The sequence below is a fragment of the Notothenia coriiceps genome, unplaced genomic scaffold, assembly GCF_000735185.1.
Source record: "Notothenia coriiceps isolate Sejong01 unplaced genomic scaffold, NC01 NC01_scaffold00037479, whole genome shotgun sequence".
NCBI classification, from domain to species: Eukaryota; Metazoa; Chordata; class Actinopteri; order Perciformes; family Nototheniidae; genus Notothenia; species Notothenia coriiceps.
Genome location: NW_011370180.1, coordinates 69,128 through 76,946, shown reverse-complemented (window position 1 = coordinate 76,946; position 7,819 = coordinate 69,128).

The following is a 7,819-nucleotide window of genomic DNA, read 5'->3' as shown; positions in this document are numbered from 1 at the left end:
TTAGAAACCCATTATGAAAATACATAAATAAACCTGAAACATAAATCAAGGCATCAATGATACAGGAACATGGATTGATGCCCCAGCATGAGGTTCATTTACTTCATTCACTGACATTTAGATTTCCTTTAGGAGCTCCATAGACGCTTGCACTGTAACCTATAGACATTATCATGGAGAAGGAGAACTGTGCAACTTAGAGCGTAGCACATTTCAGAGAGTTGTCCTGCTCTGTGGAGAGTTAACACATTTACCTTCAAGTTGGTTAGGCTCTGGTCCACCAAAGAGCCTGTAGGCACTCATTATTGAAATGGGGATAGTGAAGCTCACTACCAATATAAGCAATAGTGATATGGTGACGGCTGCCAATATTTAATATTCTTAAATTAGATCATTTTCACAACCGCCAAAACTAACAAAACAGCATCAGTGTGTTGCTCTCACACACAGATGAGCCTAAAGCACCTCAGGACATAAAACAAACAAATCCCCGTTATTAAACACCTGAGTGAAGGTGGGTATGAGGAGACCCCTGTCCCTTAAGCCCCCCCGACAAAGTGATGCTGTGTTGGGGATGAAGCGCGGCCCCCTGTGTGTGCTGGCTGAATATGGAAGAACACGAGGAGTCTGGATCCTCACAGAGCAGATATGAGAAGAGCCGTGTCAAGGACCAATTACTGATTCATCTTGGGAACATTTAGTGAAGGACCGTGCCACACACACACACACACACACACACACACACACACACACACACACACACACACACACACACACACACACACACACACACACACACACACACACACACACACACACACACACACACACACACACACACACACACACCCTGCAGCAAGGTACACACACACACACACACACACACACACACACACACACACACACACAGACACCCCTCTACCTCATTAAATTAGAGCCGTGCTGTGCTAGCACGTTATCCTCAACCCCTCCTGGTGAGGACAGGAGCAAAGGGTCATGGGAGAGTGCTGGCTAATCGACAGGAGCCTGTGTGTGTGTGTGTGTGCGTGTGCGTGTGTGTGTGTGTGTGTGTGTGTGTGTGTGTGTGTGTGTGTGTGTGTGTGTGTGTGTGTGTGTGTGTGAAGATTAATGGCCATGGAAACAGTCAAACAAGACTGGTTCTCTCTAACAAAACCTTTTTAGGTAATGTTACCAGGACATTTTAGAGCAACAGTTGTGGATTTAAGAACGATTTCAAAGACTAGCGTGAGGTTGAACACCATAAACCATTTGGAGGCTCATTACTTGAAGATCACAGGAATTTAGCATTAACTATACATCCCTACTTCTTCTAAGACAGTCAGAGGACGCTGTTACGAATAACCTGTTGCCAGGTTGCTATTAACAGCCTTATATTTGCTGTTCTTTATAGATATGAATAGGTCTGTGAGCATGAAGCTGTCCCTCCTGTGGAAGACTTTCCCTGCAGCAGGAGAACCACTCATATGGATGAGGAGAGAAACTATCCTACTGTGTTCAAAGAGAGACTGGAATCTACAAGCTGTCAGCCTTGACTGCGTCCGTTCAGAAGAGCAAACTGATCCCAGTTCAGCCGGATAATCTGACACATACTGAGAGTGGCTGCAGCTGCATGATTCTCAACTTCAAGGGAAGGACATGTGTTAAGAACACACCAGAGGACACCCTTTCACTTATTTTATGTTTAGAATTGGTGCTTTTCTCTCAGGTGTAGCTGTTGAAAATGACTCATCCCCTGAACAATGTATACAGTAGCAACTTTAAAAGCTGACTCATGTCAGGTGATGGTGTCTGGTCCAATGAGGAAGCATGCCTTATCACAGGGATTGCAGGCATTATTCACCGCAGGGATGGAAGGGTTACTGTAACATGTAGTCCGTTACTATATCTAGTTGCATAGATAGAAAGATAGATATATCCTTTATTCATCCCCATCATTTTGGGAGCAGTGTGTTCAACATTAAAATACAAATACTTAAAAAGTGGAATATATTTAATAATGAACAATAACAAATACAATAGTATATCAAATATAAACAATATCTTTAAAAAAATATATATAATCTAATCTAAGTATCACAATATAAAAGTGATGTGACCTGATTACATTTCCATTACTTTTGATAACCTCAATATCAAAACCAATGCAAATAAAATCAATTAGAAAATAAATAACAATAAGATATTTCACATAAAAAATGTAGTAACAATAAGAGTTTACAAATGCTGTTTAAGCTTAACACATGGATTAAAGGCATAGACTACATTTTTGTTTCATAAATAAGGTGTCCATCTACTGCATTACAAAATAAAGGTATTTCAAATAAAGAAGACTTAAAGTAGCCTAAATATAGTACCTAAAGAAAATTCATTCAGTACGTCTTCCTATAATATATCTTTCTTTATTTCAAAAATGTATTCTAAAACTGTAATCCTGCTGGTAGTCTCTATTTTCTTTAAATGTAACAGTAATCTGATTACTTATTTTTGTATAATTGCAATCGAATACAGTAACCTTTGTTTTGTTTCCTGATGATGTATTCCATGACATGTACTATATGTAATGTGTTACTCCCCCAGCTGTTCCCTGGTCTTCTGTGTCTGACGTCAGGCTGGGACTTCCACCTTTAGTTTCTTTGTTACAGTGGAAGTGAAAAGTTTCCCTGGGTTATTTATCATTATTGGATGATTCTGCACCTCGTGATTGATGCAGTAGGCGCTGTGCCCTTTTTACAGCTAAGGTGGTGCAGTTGGAAGGGGGGGGGGTCACACACCTGTGATTAATGTTTGACTTTTCATTAACTCTAACTTTGACCTTTTCCCTAAACTTCCCCAGATGATGTATGAACTGTAGGTGCTTAAGCCATATCAACAGGTTATGTTGCTCAGCACAAACTATATCATGCTTGGGGAGTAACAGATTGCATGTAACAGATTACCAATACAAAAAAAAGGTATCTGTATCCGATTACAATGACATTAAATAACTAATCACATTACTGTTACATTAAAAGAAAAATAGAGATTACCAGCAGGATGACAGTGTTAGAATACATTTTGAAATAAAGATGGATATATTATAGGATGTTCTGAATACATTTTCTTTATGGTTTATATGTAGGCTACTTTTATTGTTCTTTATTTTAAATGCAGTAGGTGAACACCTGATGTATTCAACAAATACATCCATGTGTTAAGCTTAAACAGCATTTGTAAACTCTTACTGTTACTACATTTCTATAGGAAATATCTTGGTTACTTCATTTCTAAGATTACATTGTTACATGCATTTAAGTAAAACACATCTTTTTAAAAATCTTTTAATTGTTTTTATTTGCATTGCAGTTCATATTCAGGTGTCCAAAAGTACCAGAAAATAATCACCATTTTGATACTTGGATTAGGTTCCTTATTAAATTGTTTTATTTGTAACTGGCTCATGTAACGGATTACCTTTTTAAAATCCCTCCCTGTTTAAGGAACATGATGATCAAATTCAACCCAACATTACCAGGTAATAGAAAGACATTTTGCAATCTCAAAAGCTCGATTTCGAAAAAAAGCTTTTTGAAGCTTCAAGATACAAAAAGCTTTAGGGCCATACACACTTGCACAGCTCACAGGCACACAGCCTGCCTAGAGTCTACATGACATATGAAAAAGAGACTATATGAGAAAAACAACATTTAAAAGTCCCTGCAAAGCTTTGATGCTGAGATGAAGGCCACGAGTGGGTTATTGATATAGCAGTAGCATCGCTTCAAATGTGTTTATTAAAAAGGTATTTTTAATAATGCTGTGTGAGGGAGACTGTTACACACACACACACACACGCGCGTGCGCACACACGTACGTACGTACGCACGTACGCACGCACGCACACACGCACACACACACACACACATATATAGACGAGCCTGTGGCAACATATCTCCAATTCCAAGGACAGTCCTCCTTCCTAATTGCTGCTGTTCATTGTGGGAATGGTTGGCCTTTAGAATAAATACCACCTTCCCTCCCCTCTGACTCTTTCCCATCATTCCTTCTTCTCTTTTATCTCAAGGCTTTTCAAAAATGAAAACAACTCGCTCACAATCTAACAAGGAGCCCTGGCAGTTCTAAAGCCATGCAGGAGAGAGGAAAAACACACAAGTATTTCTTTCTGATTACAGGTGTAATGTGAGGCCTCCAATGGGGTATTTAAGGCTAATAATGTGTATTTTCTGTCTGGACTGAAATCTGATTGGACACATATGTTGGGCTTATTCTCAAGTCCCAGTCATGTTCAGACTTTAAGACGCAATGCATTGTGTGTCTGAACTGTATGTTGTGTTCTGTTTGCTAAATGTGTTCTTTTATTTGCCCGTCCCAAAGACTTTGCAATTCATGTAAATCTAATGGACATGAGTTGATCTGAGTCTAAATCTGTTTGACATTTCTCATGCGAGGTTCAAGACATTAATAACTTCAGTAGAAAACTCTTTAAATGAGTACATTCAGGTCTATCAGAAGTCCTTTTTGCACCACAACAGTTCAATTACATATTGATACAAATTGTATTAAATCAATTTGGAGATCCATGGGGCTAGATATTATTGAGACAAGTGTAGCCCCATTTGATGTGAAATGTCTTCTTTCACAAGTAGACTAACCCTGACTCTGTCTATTCAGTGGCTGGAAGAAAATGTTTCAGAGCTGACAACTTCTATAATTACACGCGACAGATTATCATTGTGAGATTATGTAGAATCCCTTTGACCCACAGTTCATTTTGGACCAGCGTAATTGTATCTATTCTGCCTCAGGCTGGTCTAAATCTGGGGAAAGTCACCTTATTCACACACATTCTATTAAAATTGAACATTTAACATTCAATATGTGTAACGAATGTACCATTTATTCACTAAAGAGGCTAAGGTAGGGGATGATTACAATTGAATTTGTAAGGCAAAGTCTTGCACATGTGAGAATCTGTGACAGCGAAATATTTGAGAAGATTCCTGCCTTTCATCAGCACCCTGAAGAAAGGTGCACAAAGCATTCCTGCAATTGGATGAATTCCATATTTGTCTGTCGTCACTGTTTTGTCGGTTTCTTCTGATGATGGGAATGACTGATTTTTATATAAGAAAAAAAGGAGTGGGACTTTTATAATGTGACCCATTTTCTTGAATTTAATGTTGAAGATTTGATGGTACGGATAATTTAAACCTTGTATCAAAAGCAGTTTCCAACTGACCGTACAATCTTCCATGATTGATTAGCCTACACCTACAGTATAGCACATCCTGTGAGGGGGGGGATTTATAAGGCCCACAGAAAGGAACACCCTGGTGCTATCTGATGGGCTCAAAACCACAGATTGAAAAGCTACACATGCAGCAACAAGAAGAAGAAGACGGGCTGCAAAACTGAGAGCGAGACGGGGAGGAAGCAGGACACTATGGTAAAGAGATGAGGAGGATTACCAACGCAGAATACAAGTCTCTTCTGTCCTCCTGCACCTGGACCAGACTGCGTGTACATTCAGCACTCAGTGTGTTTGTCTGTGAGCGGGAGAGTAAAAACAGACCACAGAAAGTGTGTGTGTGTGTGTGTGTATGCACTGAAAAAACTGAAACCTTGACTTAAATGTATAATGTAAAGAAATGGAACGTAATTGCATTAGATTAGTTAAACGCAATACTTCAAAAAAGTATATACTAGGTTCAACTTAATATTTACTTAATACATTTTATTATGTTCAGCGTTTCAGTTTTTTCAGTATGTGTGTCTGTGTGTGTGTGGTGTGTGTGTGTCTGTGTGTCTGTGTGTGTGTGGTGTGTGTCTTTGTGTGTGTGTGTGTGTGTGTGTGTGTGTGTTGTGTGTGTGTTGTGTGTGTGTTGTGTGTGTGTTGTGTGTGTGTTGTGTGTGTGGTGTGTGTGTTATGTGTGTGTGTTGTGTGTGTGTGTGTGTGTGTGTGTGTGTGTGTGTGTGTGGTCTTACCTATACAATAACAGAGCAGGACGGCGAGCAGCACAGAGAGTCCCACTGCACTGAGGGCCGTACACCTGAGAGAGACAGATAAAAAACGATAGTTATTGTCTTGCTGTCATCATGTCAGTATCAGTTTGGTGTGAAATGAACATTGACTGTTCAGTGTAACCCTACATTACACAGAGAAGTCCTTTGTGTATTTTCTGCAGCCTCACAGTTGTTTATTTCTGATGTAAGATCAACTTCCACAATGCACTTGATTTGCAAATTACTTCTGTGTCTCCTGTGCAGTTAGGCAAGTGATTTAGAGGAGCTTAGAACAAGACATGTTCTCCAGAAGGTAGCGTTCATTATGATCTGATCTTAAAGTAGTCAGTAATCACTGTAAATGCTACATCCTGACAACCCAGGCTGACAGAAGTGCTTACTGACGTTTGCATTGCTGCTATTTCAGTGCGCTAACATTGAAGTCTGAGTTGTCGTTAGTAACGTCAGAGTGTTTGTGTGAAATTTGCAAACAAATGTAAAATTGTAGAATAATGCAGGTAGAGAGAAATAAATCTAACATTACATTGTATTATTATGAGGCATTAGACAAGGTTAATATATTTGCATTGATTTAAAAAAGAAGACAAATACAATGAAGGAAAGACCATCATTTACATTGTCAAATACTGTTTTTGTGCTGTGGTAATTGCTTCTTTTGTTCCATGGCCCCCTCCCAATGTAAACCCAGAACAGTCCTGTAGTCTGCGAGTTAGCAGAGTCTCCCAGCAGTCAGACGGCAGCTGGCTATTGGCTGCTGCTTTTATGGATCCAGTTACTGCCAAGATGCAGTCGACTGTAAACGTAACTCAAACCCTTTAAAATCCACTTAGATGGCACATGTCCATGTAAACTGTGTGTGTGTGTGTGTGTGTGTGTGTGTGTGTGTGTGTGTGTGTGTGTGTGTGTGTGTGTGTGTGTGCGTGCGTGCGTGCGTGTGCGTGTGTGTGACATTTTTCAAGCAGGTTTGTAGTGGGAAGGTAGTCTCTGTGGTGTGTGAGATAAGAGCCAGCAGGTCGATGGTGTAACAGTACTCAGACATAAAGGTAAGGATACAGTATACTTGGTGGCGTAAAGTACCGGTAGTACATTTACTCAAGTACTGTACTTAAGAACAATTTTGAGGGACTTGTAGTTTACTTGAATGCTTCAATGTTTTTACTCCATTACAGTTCAGAGGTAAATGGTGTACTTCTACTCCACTACAGTTCAGAGGTAAATGGTGTACTTCTACTCTCTACAGTTCAGAGGTGCATGGTGTACTTCTACTCCACTACAGTTCAGAGGTACATGGTGTACTTCTACTCCACTACAGTTCAGAGGTACATGGTGTACTTTTACTCCACTACATGTATTTAATACCTTTAGTTACTTCACAGATGTGGATGAATGATGTGAAATATAATCAAGTGTTAAATCAGACTTAGTAAATCCACCAGCTACCCTGCAGTATACAAAGTCATTCAAACTAGCTGCACCTTTACCAGCTTTGAGAACACTTTCATGATCAATCATTATAACACATATCATATATATTATTCTGAAATATATATTATTGAGTATGTAAGTCGCTTTGGATAAAAGCGTCTAACAAGTAACATGTAATGTAATGTAATGGACCAACCTGCACAATGACTACTTTTCAGTATATTTTGATAATAATGCATGAATGCAGGACTTTTACTTGTAACAGTGTGTTCCTACACTCTGGCACTTCTACTTTTACTCAAGTACAGGATCTAATACAAGTACAAGAGTACTTTTCCCACCTCTGGTATAG